Genomic DNA, 15,870 nt, shown 5'->3' on the forward strand with positions numbered 1-15,870 from the left:
AATATCTTGGTGGTTTTCGTTGACGATGACTCAGCAGCAACAGATCAGATGACTTTTTATTAGTGATAGCGCATCACGGCCTTGATAAGTAAACTTACAAGGAGACACGCCTAGGTCGATGAACCTTTTGGACTACGTTCGGGGACTTCCCAGTACGAGATGTCTTTTGGCATCACAAATCAATGGATCAATATCTCAACAACAATCGCAATAACTAATCATCATGCTAATCAATAACCTTTAATGAGAGTCAATAAAGTGAACACACCATGACTTTCAGTCATGAATAAAAACACCAATTTAGTTAAGTGTTAGGATACTTATTTCCCTATTGGTTACAATCTAAAGTCATTTCTGTTAATCTCATCGGCAATTCATCTCATTAGTAACTCTTCAGATTTGCAATTAGAAATGCAATTAATCAATGCATGGAGAATATTCACTCAGTATTAACACATCATTAATAAGAACCAACTTAGCAAAGTCTCAGTAGTGCGTGATTCAAAAAAGCAAGAACTCAGTAATTTGTCTATTTGCGTCAGATTTTAGTGAACACCTTAACTAACCTCAAATTAGAATCAGCATGTTGGGCTTCATGCAAAACAATTTAGCAAACACAAATTTGGAAAACATCTAACTATGGCCTCTATTAAAGAGCAGTTGGTACTGAGAAAGAAAAGGCAAGCCGACAATTACAATTTTCATCAGATAGTTACCCATCCAACGGATCAGCAAACAGCGTCAGTCTTTGTCCTCAGGGCATCAGTCGTTTTCACCATCAGCAAAGATAGGAGAGGGCAAAGCCTCTGTATTGCATAGCTGAGGAACAAGAACTCCCCTCATATAGAGGAGATATGAGTATCAGGTAAGGAATAAGGAAAGGGTGGTTTAGAGTATCAGGACGAACAAACGGCAAAGCCTCAAAGGAAATGGCCTAAATGGCTCAGTAGAATGGCAAAGAATGGGTTGGAGTGGAATGTCCAATAAATAGCTGATTTCTGCTCAGTTCATATGGTTAAATCAAAACGGTCTAATTTACTCCTAATTCCTCGTTGTATAATAATTTGTGCATCGTTATCTCTGTCCAATAATTATTCACGCATTTCTCCAGAATTTTCCACAAACCATAGATCACATGTCGTTGATTGGCCCATGTTATTGATGTCTTCATCGGTTGGAATGTCAGGTAAGAAAAGTTACACTTTACGCACCAGTCAGTAGTTCCATTGTTTTCTCCTACTCCAGGCAACCTTGCACCTGTTACGAATTACACTGTTGCATTCAGCAAGAATGTCTCCTTGAGCAAGTCGGGTCCCATGAGAAAGAATTTACTACAGCTACACACATCTCTAGCTTCTGGAAAAGTACAGTTTCGTGTCCTTCGGGAAAACAGCACATTGCACGTTAGAAAAACACAGTTTAATATGAGACCAGGCATGTAGGCCCAGACCCTCGCTAAACTAAGGCCTAGTGCTTAATGTACAAACTCCTAATACATAACTCCAATTTTGATATGTTAATACAAGTTCAAAACATCAGTACATAATTAATTCAGCATTAATAACTTTCATTAGTCTTCGTATACATTGGTAGCCACTCCCCGTGGGCACATTTTAAACGTGTGCATTATTTCTACATTAACACATTTTCCATGCAGTTTCATTATACAATATATTGCAAACTTCTACGTCCCCCAACTTAACAACCCTCCGCCTGAGGAAAGAATTTGTGATTCATGCACAGAACCCGGCCGGCGCTGTTTACAGTAATGCCTAAGCACAGTGCTCACCTGAGCGGTGTTTCCAAACCGAGGCATTGTACTGTCCGAAATACCATGGGATACGTAATTTAACTTTCACATAAAATAGGGTTAAACCAGACATACCGCATATTAAAAAGTAAACACACAATAATAAACCGACAAGGGTGGGATTTGAACCCACACATGCAGAGCACAAAGGATTAGCAGTCCATCGCCTTAACCACTCGGCCACCTTATCGTGTAAAGGTCAGCTTTCAGGAGGAAAAAATATAGTAGCCGAAATGTGTTCTATGAGGTGATAGTTGTCCACACATAATAAAGAGCATATATTTACAGATTGTTATGGCAACTTGTTGTCTTCAGCTTTGCTCTAAATGACCTTGTTGTCCTTCCCTACTTCAGCTTGAATTTATATGATATATGTAATGGAATCATGAAAATTACACATTCCAAACGTGTTCTATCCATATGTGATCTACTGTCACACTACCCTCAAATGAGCTAAGATTGCTTTATTTCAGTTGTACGTGGATTTAAAGTGCAATTTCATACAAATATTTTACTGGTATGGTGCTTTCGAGTCTCTAGGTGTCATTCATTGTTGGGGTGCTTACATGTCAACATTAGGCAGCAAATAGTTTACAAAGAAGTGAAACTGCCTTCCCATTTAATGTGCATTGTTCTGCAAAACATTTTAAGTAGGAGAAAGTAAAACTTAGTTCATAAAACCGCCTAAACTGGGAGTATTGCCGCTACAGCTTTGACACTTCAGTTTAAAAACGTACGTGCATCAACAAGAAATATTTTTGCGCTAAATAAATTGCTGTCCGACTGCTCACGTAACGCATAAAACTGAGGCAGTCGTAATTACACCACATTGAAGTTATATCTTGGTGGTTTTCATTGATGATGACTCAGCAGCAACAGATCAGATGACTTTTTATTAGTGATAGCGCATCACGGCCTTGATAAGTAAACTTACAAGGAGACACGCCTAGGTCGATGAACCTTTTGGACTACGTTCAGGGACTTCCCAGTACGAGATGTCTTTTGGCATCACAAATCAATGGATCAATATCTCAACAACAATCGCAATAACTAATCATCATGCTAATCAATAACCTTTAATGAGAGTCAATAAAGTGAACACACCAGGACCTTTCAGTCCTGAATAAAAACATCAATTTAGTTAAGTGTTAGGATACTTATTTCCCTATTGGTTACAATCTAAAGTCATTTCTGTTAATCTCATCAGCAATTCATCTCATTAGTAACTCTTCAGATTTGCAATAAGAAATGCAATTAATCAATGCATGGAGAATATTCACTCAGTATTAACACATCATTAATAAGAACCAACTTAGCAAAGTCTCAGTAGTGCATGATTCAAAAAAGCAAGAACTCAGTAATTTGTCTATTTGCGTCAGATTTTAGTGAACACCTTAACTAACCTCAAATTAGAATCAGCATGTTGGGCTTCATGCAAAACAATTTAGCAAACACAAATTTGGAAAACATCTAACTATGGCCTCTATCAAAGAGCAGTTGGTACCGAGAAAGAAAAGGCAAGCCGACAATTAAAATTTTCATCAGATAGTTACCCATCCAACGGATCAGCAAACAGCGTCAGTCTTTGTCCTCAGGGCATCAGTCGTTTTCACCATCAGCAAAGATAGGACAGGGCAAAGCCTCTGTATTGCATAGCTGAGGAACAAGAACTCCCCTCATATAGAGGAGATATGAGTATCAGGTAAGGAATAAGTAAAGGGTGGTTTAGAGTATCAGGACGAACAAACGGCAAAGTCTCAAAGGAAATGGCCTAAATGGCTCAGTAGAATGGCAAAGAATGGGTTGGAGTGGAATGTCCAATAAATAGCTGATTTCTGCTCAGGTCATATGTTTAATCAAAACTGTCTAATGTACTCCTAATTCCTCGTTGGATAATAATTTGTGCATCGTTATCTCTGTCCTATAATTATTCACGCATTTCACCAGAATTTTCCACAAACCATAGTTCACATGTCGTTGATTGGCCCATGTTATTGACGTCTTCATCGGTTGGAATGTCAGGTAAGAAAAGTTACACTTTACGCACCAGTCAGTAGTTCCATTGTTTTCTCCTACTCCAGGCAACCTTGCACCTGTTACGAATTACACTGTTGCATTCAGCAAGAATGTCTCCTTGAGCAAGTCGGGTCCCATGAGAAAGAATTTACTACAGCTACACACATCTCTAGCTTCTGGAAAAGTACAGTTTCGTGTCCTTCGGGAAAACAGCACATTGCACGTTAGAAAAACACAGTTTAATATGAGACCAGGCATGTAGGCCCAGACCCTCGCTAAACTAAGGCCTAGTGCTTAATGTACAAACTCCTAATACATAACTCCAATTTTGATATGTTAATACAAGTTCAAAACATCAGTACATAATTAATTCAGCATTAATAACTTTCATTAGTCTTCGTATACATTGGTAGCCACTCCCCGTGGGCACATTTTAAACGTGTGCATTATTTCTACATTAACACATTTTCCATGCAGTTTCATTACACAATATATTGCAAACTTCTACGTCCCCCAACTTAACAACCCTCCGCCTGAGGAAAGAATTTGTGATTCATGCACAGAACCCGGCCGGCGCTGTTTACAGTAATGCCTAAGCACAGTGCTCACCTGAGCGGTGTTTCCAAACCGAGGCATTGTACTGTCCGAAATACCATGGGATACGTAATTTAACTTTCACATAAAATAGGGTTAAACCAGACATACCGCATATTAAAAAGTAAACACACAATAATAAACCGACAAGGGTGGGATTTGAACCCACACATGCAGAGCACAAAGGATTAGCAGTCCATCGCCTTAACCACTCGGCCACCTTATCGTGTAAAGGTCAGCTTTCAGGAGGAAAAAATATAGTAGCCGAAATGTGTTCTATGAGGTGATAGTTGTCCACACATAATAAAGAGCATATATTTACAGATTGTTATGGCAACTTGTTGTCTTCAGCTTTGCTCTAAATGACCTTGTTGTCCTTCCCTACTTCAGCTTGAATTTATATCATATATGTAATGGAATCATGAAAATTATACATTCCAAACGTGTTCCATCCATAGGTGATCTACTGTCACACTACCCTCAAATGAGCTAAGATTGCTTTATTTCAGTTGTACGTGGATTTAAAGTGCAATTTCATACAAATATTTTACTGGTATGGTGCTTTCGAGTCTCTAGGTGTCATTCATTGTTGGGGTGCTTACATGTCAACATTAGGCAGCAAATAGTACACAAATAAGGAAAACTGCCTTCCCATTTAATGTGCATTGTTCTGCAAAACATTTTAAGTAGGAGAAAGTAAAACTTAGTTCATAAAACCGCCTAAACTGGGAGTATTGCCGCTACAGCTTTGACACTTCAGTTTAAAAACGTACGTGCATCAACAAGAAATATTTTTGCGCTAAATAAATTGCTGTCCGACTGCTCACGTAACGCATAAAACTGAGGCAGTCGTAATTACACCACATTGAAGTTATATCTTGGTGGTTTTCATTGATGATGACTCAGCAGCAACAGATCAGATGACTTTTTATTAGTGATAGCGCATCACGGCCTTGATAAGTAAACTTACAAGGAGACACGCCTAGGTCGATGAACCTTTTGGACTACGTTCAGGGACTTCCCAGTACGAGATGTCTTTTGGCATCACAAATCAATGGATCAATATCTCAACAACAATCGCAATAACTAATCATCATGCTAATCAATAACCTTTAATGAGAGTCAATAAAGTGAACACACCAGGACCTTTCAGTCCTGAATAAAAACACCAATTTAGTTAAGTGTTAGGATACTTATTTCCCTATTGGTTACAATCTAAAGTCATTTCTGTTAATCTCATCAGCAATTCATCTCATTAGTAACTCTTCAGATTTGCAATTAGAAATGCAATTAATCAATGCATGGAGAATATTCACTCAGTATTAACACATCATTAATAAGAACCAACTTAGCAAAGTCTCAGTAGTGCATGATTCAAAAAAGCAAGAACTCAGTAATTTGTCTATTTGCGTCAGATTTTAGTGAACACCTTAACTAACCTCAAATTAGAATCAGCATGTTGGGCTTCATGCAAAACAATTTAGCAAACACAAATTTGGAAAACATCTAACTATGGCCTCTATCAAAGAGCAGTTGGTACCGAGAAAGAAAAGGCAAGCCGACAATTAAAATTTTCATCAGATAGTTACCCATCCAACGGATCAGCAAACAGCGTCAGTCTTTGTCCTCAGGGCATCAGTCGTTTTCACCATCAGCAAAGATAGGACAGGGCAAAGCCTCTGTATTGCATAGCTGAGGAACAAGAACTCCCCTCATATAGAGGAGATATGAGTATCAGGTAAGGAATAAGTAAAGGGTGGTTTAGAGTATCAGGACGAACAAACGGCAAAGTCTCAAAGGAAATGGCCTAAATGGCTCAGTAGAATGGCAAAGAATGGGTTGGAGTGGAATGTCCAATAAATAGCTGATTTCTGCTCAGGTCATATGTTTAATCAAAACTGTCTAATGTACTCCTAATTCCTCGTTGGATAATAATTTGTGCATCGTTATCTCTGTCCAATAATTATTCACGCATTTCACCAGAATTTTCCACAAACCATAGTTCACATGTCGTTGATTGGCCCATGTTATTGACGTCTTCATCGGTTGGAATGTCAGGTAAGAAAAGTTACACTTTACGCACCAGTCAGTAGTTCCATTGTTTTCTCCTACTCCAGGCAACCTTGCACCTGTTACGAATTACACTGTTGCATTCAGCAAGAATGTCTCCTTGAGCAAGTCGGGTCCCATGAGAAAGAATTTACTACAGCTACACACATCTCTAGCTTCTGGAAAAGTACAGTTTCGTGTCCTTCGGGAAAACAGCACATTGCACGTTAGAAAAACACAGTTTAATATGAGACCAGGCATGTAGGCCCAGACCCTCGCTAAACTAAGGCCTAGTGCTTAATGTACAAACTCCTAATACATAACTCCAATTTTGATATGTTAATACAAGTTCAAAACATCAGTACATAATTAATTCAGCATTAATAACTTTCATTAGTCTTCGTATACATTGGTAGCCACTCCCCGTGGGCACATTTTAAACGTGTGCATTATTTCTACATTAACACATTTTCCATGCAGTTTCATTACACAATATATTGCAAACTTCTACGTCCCCCAACTTAACAACCCTCCGCCTGAGGAAAGAATTTGTGATTCATGCACAGAACCCGGCCGGCGCTGTTTACAGTAATGCCTAAGCACAGTGCTCACCTGAGCGGTGTTTCCAAACCGAGGCATTGTACTGTCCGAAATACCATGGGATACGTAATTTAACTTTCACATAAAATAGGGTTAAACCAGACATACCGCATATTAAAAAGTAAACACACAATAATAAACCGACAAGGGTGGGATTTGAACCCACACATGCAGAGCACAAAGGATTAGCAGTCCATCGCCTTAACCACTCGGCCACCTTATCGTGTAAAGGTCAGCTTTCAGGAGGAAAAAATATAGTAGCCGAAATGTGTTCTATGAGGTGATAGTTGTCCACACATAATAAAGAGCATATATTTACAGATTGTTATGGCAACTTGTTGTCTTCAGCTTTGCTCTAAATGACCTTGTTGTCCTTCCCTACTTCAGCTTGAATTTATATCATATATGTAATGGAATCATGAAAATTATACATTCCAAACGTGTTCCATCCATAGGTGATCTACTGTCACACTACCCTCAAATGAGCTAAGATTGCTTTATTTCAGTTGTACGTGGATTTAAAGTGCAATTTCATACAAATATTTTACTGGTATGGTGCTTTCGAGTCTCTAGGTGTCATTCATTGTTGGGGTGCTTACATGTCAACATTAGGCAGCAAATAGTACACAAATAAGGAAAACTGCCTTCCCATTTAATGTGCATTGTTCTGCAAAACGTTTTAAGTGGAAGAAAGTAAAACTTAGTTTATAAAACCGCCTAAACTGGGAGTATTGCCGCTACAGCTTTGACACTTCAGTTTAAAAACGTACGTGCATCAACAAGAAATATTTTTGAGCTAAATAAATTGCTGTCCGACTGCTCACGTAACGCATAAAACTCAGGCAGTCGTAATTACACCACATTGAAGTAATATCTTGGTGGTTTTCGTTGACGATGACTCAGCAGCAACAGATCAGATGACTTTTTATTAGTGATAGCGCATCACGGCCTTGATAAGTAAACTTACAAGGAGACACGCCTAGGTCGATGAACCTTTTGGACTACGTTCGGGGACTTCCCAGTACGAGATGTCTTTTGGCATCACAAATCAATGGATCAATATCTCAACAACAATCGCAATAACTAATCATCATGCTAATCAATAACCTTTAATGAGAGTCAATAAAGTGAACACACCATGACTTTCAGTCATGAATAAAAACACCAATTTAGTTAAGTGTTAGGATACTTATTTCCCTATTGGTTACAATCTAAAGTCATTTCTGTTAATCTCATCGGCAATTCATCTCATTAGTAACTCTTCAGATTTGCAATTAGAAATGCAATTAATCAATGCATGGAGAATATTCACTCAGTATTAACACATCATTAATAAGAACCAACTTAGCAAAGTCTCAGTAGTGCGTGATTCAAAAAAGCAAGAACTCAGTAATTTGTCTATTTGCGTCAGATTTTAGTGAACACCTTAACTAACCTCAAATTAGAATCAGCATGTTGGGCTTCATGCAAAACAATTTAGCAAACACAAATTTGGAAAACATCTAACTATGGCCTCTATTAAAGAGCAGTTGGTACTGAGAAAGAAAAGGCAAGCCGACAATTACAATTTTCATCAGATAGTTACCCATCCAACGGATCAGCAAACAGCGTCAGTCTTTGTCCTCAGGGCATCAGTCGTTTTCACCATCAGCAAAGATAGGAGAGGGCAAAGCCTCTGTATTGCATAGCTGAGGAACAAGAACTCCCCTCATATAGAGGAGATATGAGTATCAGGTAAGGAATAAGGAAAGGGTGGTTTAGAGTATCAGGACGAACAAACGGCAAAGCCTCAAAGGAAATGGCCTAAATGGCTCAGTAGAATGGCAAAGAATGGGTTGGAGTGGAATGTCCAATAAATAGCTGATTTCTGCTCAGTTCATATGGTTAAATCAAAACGGTCTAATTTACTCCTAATTCCTCGTTGGATAATAATTTGTGCATCGTTATCTCTGTCCAATAATTATTCACGCATTTCTCCAGAATTTTCCACAAACCATAGATCACATGTCGTTGATTGGCCCATGTTATTGATGTCTTCATCGGTTGGAATGTCAGGTAAGAAAAGTTACACTTTACGCACCAGTCAGTAGTTCCATTGTTTTCTCCTACTCCAGGCAACCTTGCACCTGTTACGAATTACACTGTTGCATTCAGCAAGAATGTCTCCTTGAGCAAGTCGGGTCCCATGAGAAAGAATTTACTACAGCTACACACATCTCTAGCTTCTGGAAAAGTACAGTTTCGTGTCCTTCGGGAAAACAGCACATTGCACGTTAGAAAAACACAGTTTAATATGAGACCAGGCATGTAGGCCCAGACCCTCGCTAAACTAAGGCCTAGTGCTTAATGTACAAACTCCTAATACATAACTCCAATTTTGATATGTTAATACAAGTTCAAAACATCAGTACATAATTAATTCAGCATTAATAACTTTCATTAGTCTTCGTATACATTGGTAGCCACTCCCCGTGGGCACATTTTAAACGTGTGCATTATTTCTACATTAACACATTTTCCATGCAGTTTCATTATACAATATATTGCAAACTTCTACGTCCCCCAACTTAACAACCCTCCGCCTGAGGAAAGAATTTGTGATTCATGCACAGAACCTGGCCGGCGCTGTTTACAGTAATGCCTAAGCACAGTGCTCACCTGAGCGGTGTTTCCAAACCGAGGCATTGTACTGTCCGAAATACCATGGGATACGTAATTTAACTTTCACATAAAATAGGGTTAAACCAGACATACCGCATATTAAAAAGTAAACACACAATAATAAACCGACAAGGGTGGGATTTGAACCCACACATGCAGAGCACAAAGGATTAGCAGTCCATCGCCTTAACCACTCGGCCACCTTATCGTGTAAAGGTCAGCTTTCAGGAGGAAAAAATATAGTAGCCGAAATGTGTTCTATGAGGTGATAGTTGTCCACACATAATAAAGAGCATATATTTACAGATTGTTATGGCAACTTGTTGTCTTCAGCTTTGCTCTAAATGACCTTGTTGTCCTTCCCTACTTCAGCTTGAATTTATATGATATATGTAATGGAATCATGAAAATTACACATTCCAAACGTGTTCTATCCATATGTGATCTACTGTCACACTACCCTCAAATGAGCTAAGATTGCTTTATTTCAGTTGTACGTGGATTTAAAGTGCAATTTCATACAAATATTTTACTGGTATGGTGCTTTCGAGTCTCTAGGTGTCATTCATTGTTGGGGTGCTTACATGTCAACATTAGGCAGCAAATAGTTTACAAAGAAGTGAAACTGCCTTCCCATTTAATGTGCATTGTTCTGCAAAACATTTTAAGTAGGAGAAAGTAAAACTTAGTTTATAAAACCGCCTAAACTGGGAGTATTGCCGCTACAGCTTTGACACTTCAGTTTAAAAACGTACGTGCATCAACAAGAAATATTTTTGCGCTAAATAAATTGCTGTCCGACTGCTCACGTAACGCATAAAACTGAGGCAGTCGTAATTACACCACATTGAAGTTATATCTTGGTGGTTTTCATTGATGATGACTCAGCAGCAACAGATCAGATGACTTTTTATTAGTGATAGCGCATCACGGCCTTGATAAGTAAACTTACAAGGAGACACGCCTAGGTCGATGAACCTTTTGGACTACGTTCAGGGACTTCCCAGTACGAGATGTCTTTTGGCATCACAAATCAATGGATCAATATCTCAACAACAATCGCAATAACTAATCATCATGCTAATCAATAACCTTTAATGAGAGTCAATAAAGTGAACACACCAGGACCTTTCAGTCCTGAATAAAAACACCAATTTAGTTAAGTGTTAGGATACTTATTTCCCTATTGGTTACAATCTAAAGTCATTTCTGTTAATCTCATCAGCAATTCATCTCATTAGTAACTCTTCAGATTTGCAATAAGAAATGCAATTAATCAATGCATGGAGAATATTCACTCAGTATTAACACATCATTAATAAGAACCAACTTAGCAAAGTCTCAGTAGTGCATGATTCAAAAAAGCAAGAACTCAGTAATTTGTCTATTTGCGTCAGATTTTAGTGAACACCTTAACTAACCTCAAATTAGAATCAGCATGTTGGGCTTCATGCAAAACAATTTAGCAAACACAAATTTGGAAAACATCTAACTATGGCCTCTATCAAAGAGCAGTTGGTACCGAGAAAGAAAAGGCAAGCCGACAATTAAAATTTTCATCAGATAGTTACCCATCCAACGGATCAGCAAACAGCGTCAGTCTTTGTCCTCAGGGCATCAGTCGTTTTCACCATCAGCAAAGATAGGACAGGGCAAAGCCTCTGTATTGCATAGCTGAGGAACAAGAACTCCCCTCATATAGAGGAGATATGAGTATCAGGTAAGGAATAAGTAAAGGGTGGTTTAGAGTATCAGGACGAACAAACGGCAAAGTCTCAAAGGAAATGGCCTAAATGGCTCAGTAGAATGGCAAAGAATGGGTTGGAGTGGAATGTCCAATAAATAGCTGATTTCTGCTCAGGTCATATGTTTAATCAAAACTGTCTAATGTACTCCTAATTCCTCGTTGGATAATAATTTGTGCATCGTTATCTCTGTCCTATAATTATTCACGCATTTCACCAGAATTTTCCACAAACCATAGTTCACATGTCGTTGATTGGCCCATGTTATTGACGTCTTCATCGGTTGGAATGTCAGGTAAGAAAAGTTACACTTTACGCACCAGTCAGTAGTTCCATTGTTTTCTCCTACTCCAGGCAACCTTGCACCTGTTACGAATTACACTGTTGCATTCAGCAAGAATGTCTCCTTGAGCAAGTCGGGTCCCATGAGAAAGAATTTACTACAGCTACACACATCTCTAGCTTCTGGAAAAGTACAGTTTCGTGTCCTTCGGGAAAACAGCACATTGCACGTTAGAAAAACACAGTTTAATATGAGACCAGGCATGTAGGCCCAGACCCTCGCTAAACTAAGGCCTAGTGCTTAATGTACAAACTCCTAATACATAACTCCAATTTTGATATGTTAATACAAGTTCAAAACATCAGTACATAATTAATTCAGCATTAATAACTTTCATTAGTCTTCGTATACATTGGTAGCCACTCCCCGTGGGCACATTTTAAACGTGTGCATTATTTCTACATTAACACATTTTCCATGCAGTTTCATTACACAATATATTGCAAACTTCTACGTCCCCCAACTTAACAACCCTCCGCCTGAGGAAAGAATTTGTGATTCATGCACAGAACCCGGCCGGCGCTGTTTACAGTAATGCCTAAGCACAGTGCTCACCTGAGCGGTGTTTCCAAACCGAGGCATTGTACTGTCCGAAATACCATGGGATACGTAATTTAACTTTCACATAAAATAGGGTTAAACCAGACATACCGCATATTAAAAAGTAAACACACAATAATAAACCGACAAGGGTGGGATTTGAACCCACACATGCAGAGCACAAAGGATTAGCAGTCCATCGCCTTAACCACTCGGCCACCTTATCGTGTAAAGGTCAGCTTTCAGGAGGAAAAAATATAGTAGCCGAAATGTGTTCTATGAGGTGATAGTTGTCCACACATAATAAAGAGCATATATTTACAGATTGTTATGGCAACTTGTTGTCTTCAGCTTTGCTCTAAATGACCTTGTTGTCCTTCCCTACTTCAGCTTGAATTTATATCATATATGTAATGGAATCATGAAAATTATACATTCCAAACGTGTTCCATCCATAGGTGATCTACTGTCACACTACCCTCAAATGAGCTAAGATTGCTTTATTTCAGTTGTACGTGGATTTAAAGTGCAATTTCATACAAATATTTTACTGGTATGGTGCTTTCGAGTCTCTAGGTGTCATTCATTGTTGGGGTGCTTACATGTCAACATTAGGCAGCAAATAGTACACAAATAAGGAAAACTGCCTTCCCATTTAATGTGCATTGTTCTGCAAAACATTTTAAGTAGGAGAAAGTAAAACTTAGTTCATAAAACCGCCTAAACTGGGAGTATTGCCGCTACAGCTTTGACACTTCAGTTTAAAAACGTACGTGCATCAACAAGAAATATTTTTGCGCTAAATAAATTGCTGTCCGACTGCTCACGTAACGCATAAAACTGAGGCAGTCGTAATTACACCACATTGAAGTTATATCTTGGTGGTTTTCATTGATGATGACTCAGCAGCAACAGATCAGATGACTTTTTATTAGTGATAGCGCATCACGGCCTTGATAAGTAAACTTACAAGGAGACACGCCTAGGTCGATGAACCTTTTGGACTACGTTCAGGGACTTCCCAGTACGAGATGTCTTTTGGCATCACAAATCAATGGATCAATATCTCAACAACAATCGCAATAACTAATCATCATGCTAATCAATAACCTTTAATGAGAGTCAATAAAGTGAACACACCAGGACCTTTCAGTCCTGAATAAAAACACCAATTTAGTTAAGTGTTAGGATACTTATTTCCCTATTGGTTACAATCTAAAGTCATTTCTGTTAATCTCATCAGCAATTCATCTCATTAGTAACTCTTCAGATTTGCAATTAGAAATGCAATTAATCAATGCATGGAGAATATTCACTCAGTATTAACACATCATTAATAAGAACCAACTTAGCAAAGTCTCAGTAGTGCATGATTCAAAAAAGCAAGAACTCAGTAATTTGTCTATTTGCGTCAGATTTTAGTGAACACCTTAACTAACCTCAAATTAGAATCAGCATGTTGGGCTTCATGCAAAACAATTTAGCAAACACAAATTTGGAAAACATCTAACTATGGCCTCTATCAAAGAGCAGTTGGTACCGAGAAAGAAAAGGCAAGCCGACAATTAAAATTTTCATCAGATAGTTACCCATCCAACGGATCAGCAAACAGCGTCAGTCTTTGTCCTCAGGGCATCAGTCGTTTTCACCATCAGCAAAGATAGGACAGGGCAAAGCCTCTGTATTGCATAGCTGAGGAACAAGAACTCCCCTCATATAGAGGAGATATGAGTATCAGGTAAGGAATAAGTAAAGGGTGGTTTAGAGTATCAGGACGAACAAACGGCAAAGTCTCAAAGGAAATGGCCTAAATGGCTCAGTAGAATGGCAAAGAATGGGTTGGAGTGGAATGTCCAATAAATAGCTGATTTCTGCTCAGGTCATATGTTTAATCAAAACTGTCTAATGTACTCCTAATTCCTCGTTGGATAATAATTTGTGCATCGTTATCTCTGTCCAATAATTATTCACGCATTTCACCAGAATTTTCCACAAACCATAGTTCACATGTCGTTGATTGGCCCATGTTATTGACGTCTTCATCGGTTGGAATGTCAGGTAAGAAAAGTTACACTTTACGCACCAGTCAGTAGTTCCATTGTTTTCTCCTACTCCAGGCAACCTTGCACCTGTTACGAATTACACTGTTGCATTCAGCAAGAATGTCTCCTTGAGCAAGTCGGGTCCCATGAGAAAGAATTTACTACAGCTACACACATCTCTAGCTTCTGGAAAAGTACAGTTTCGTGTCCTTCGGGAAAACAGCACATTGCACGTTAGAAAAACACAGTTTAATATGAGACCAGGCATGTAGGCCCAGACCCTCGCTAAACTAAGGCCTAGTGCTTAATGTACAAACTCCTAATACATAACTCCAATTTTGATATGTTAATACAAGTTCAAAACATCAGTACATAATTAATTCAGCATTAATAACTTTCATTAGTCTTCGTATACATTGGTAGCCACTCCCCGTGGGCACATTTTAAACGTGTGCATTATTTCTACATTAACACATTTTCCATGCAGTTTCATTACACAATATATTGCAAACTTCTACGTCCCCCAACTTAACAACCCTCCGCCTGAGGAAAGAATTTGTGATTCATGCACAGAACCCGGCCGGCGCTGTTTACAGTAATGCCTAAGCACAGTGCTCACCTGAGCGGTGTTTCCAAACCGAGGCATTGTACTGTCCGAAATACCATGGGATACGTAATTTAACTTTCACATAAAATAGGGTTAAACCAGACATACCGCATATTAAAAAGTAAACACACAATAATAAACCGACAAGGGTGGGATTTGAACCCACACATGCAGAGCACAAAGGATTAGCAGTCCATCGCCTTAACCACTCGGCCACCTTATCGTGTAAAGGTCAGCTTTCAGGAGGAAAAAATATAGTAGCCGAAATGTGTTCTATGAGGTGATAGTTGTCCACACATAATAAAGAGCATATATTTACAGATTGTTATGGCAACTTGTTGTCTTCAGCTTTGCTCTAAATGACCTTGTTGTCCTTCCCTACTTCAGCTTGAATTTATATCATATATGTAATGGAATCATGAAAATTATACATTCCAAACGTGTTCCATCCATAGGTGATCTACTGTCACACTACCCTCAAATGAGCTAAGATTGCTTTATTTCAGTTGTACGTGGATTTAAAGTGCAATTTCATACAAATATTTTACTGGTATGGTGCTTTCGAGTCTCTAGGTGTCATTCATTGTTGGGGTGCTTACATGTCAACATTAGGCAGCAAATAGTACACAAATAAGGAAAACTGCCTTCCCATTTAATGTGCATTGTTCTGCAAAACGTTTTAAGTGGAAGAAAGTAAAACTTAGTTTATAAAACCGCCTAAACTGGGAGTATTGCCGCTACAGCTTTGACACTTCAGTTTAAAAACGTACGTGCATCAACAAGAAATATTTTTGAGCTAAATAAATTGCTGTCCGACTGCTCACGTAACGCATAAAACTCAGGCAGTCGTAATTACACCACAT

At 38.7% G+C, this 15,870-nt stretch overlaps 6 non-coding genes across 6 annotated transcripts; all 6 read right to left on the reverse strand.

Annotated features, from left to right (window-relative positions):
* Positions 1-1,918: 1,918 nt before the first annotated feature.
* TRNAS-GCU (transfer RNA serine (anticodon GCU)) lies at positions 1,919-2,000 on the reverse strand. Its single transcript has one exon. It is a non-coding gene; the product is annotated as a tRNA-Ser (tRNA).
* A 2,564-nt stretch (positions 2,001-4,564) lies between these two features.
* On the reverse strand, positions 4,565-4,646 carry TRNAS-GCU (transfer RNA serine (anticodon GCU)). The gene has a single exon. It is a non-coding gene; the product is annotated as a tRNA-Ser (tRNA).
* Positions 4,647-7,210: 2,564 nt separating this feature from the next.
* TRNAS-GCU (transfer RNA serine (anticodon GCU)) lies at positions 7,211-7,292 on the reverse strand. Its single transcript has one exon. It is a non-coding gene; the product is annotated as a tRNA-Ser (tRNA).
* Positions 7,293-9,856: 2,564 nt separating this feature from the next.
* On the reverse strand, positions 9,857-9,938 carry TRNAS-GCU (transfer RNA serine (anticodon GCU)). The gene has a single exon. It is a non-coding gene; the product is annotated as a tRNA-Ser (tRNA).
* Positions 9,939-12,502: 2,564 nt separating this feature from the next.
* On the reverse strand, positions 12,503-12,584 carry TRNAS-GCU (transfer RNA serine (anticodon GCU)). Its single transcript has one exon. It is a non-coding gene; the product is annotated as a tRNA-Ser (tRNA).
* A 2,564-nt stretch (positions 12,585-15,148) lies between these two features.
* Positions 15,149-15,230, reverse strand: TRNAS-GCU (transfer RNA serine (anticodon GCU)). The gene has a single exon. It is a non-coding gene; the product is annotated as a tRNA-Ser (tRNA).
* Between the last annotated feature and the right edge of the window lie 640 nt (positions 15,231-15,870).

Source organism: Pleurodeles waltl, chromosome 12 (genome assembly GCF_031143425.1).
Source record: "Pleurodeles waltl isolate 20211129_DDA chromosome 12, aPleWal1.hap1.20221129, whole genome shotgun sequence".
NCBI lineage: Eukaryota > Metazoa > Chordata > Amphibia > Caudata > Salamandridae > Pleurodeles > Pleurodeles waltl.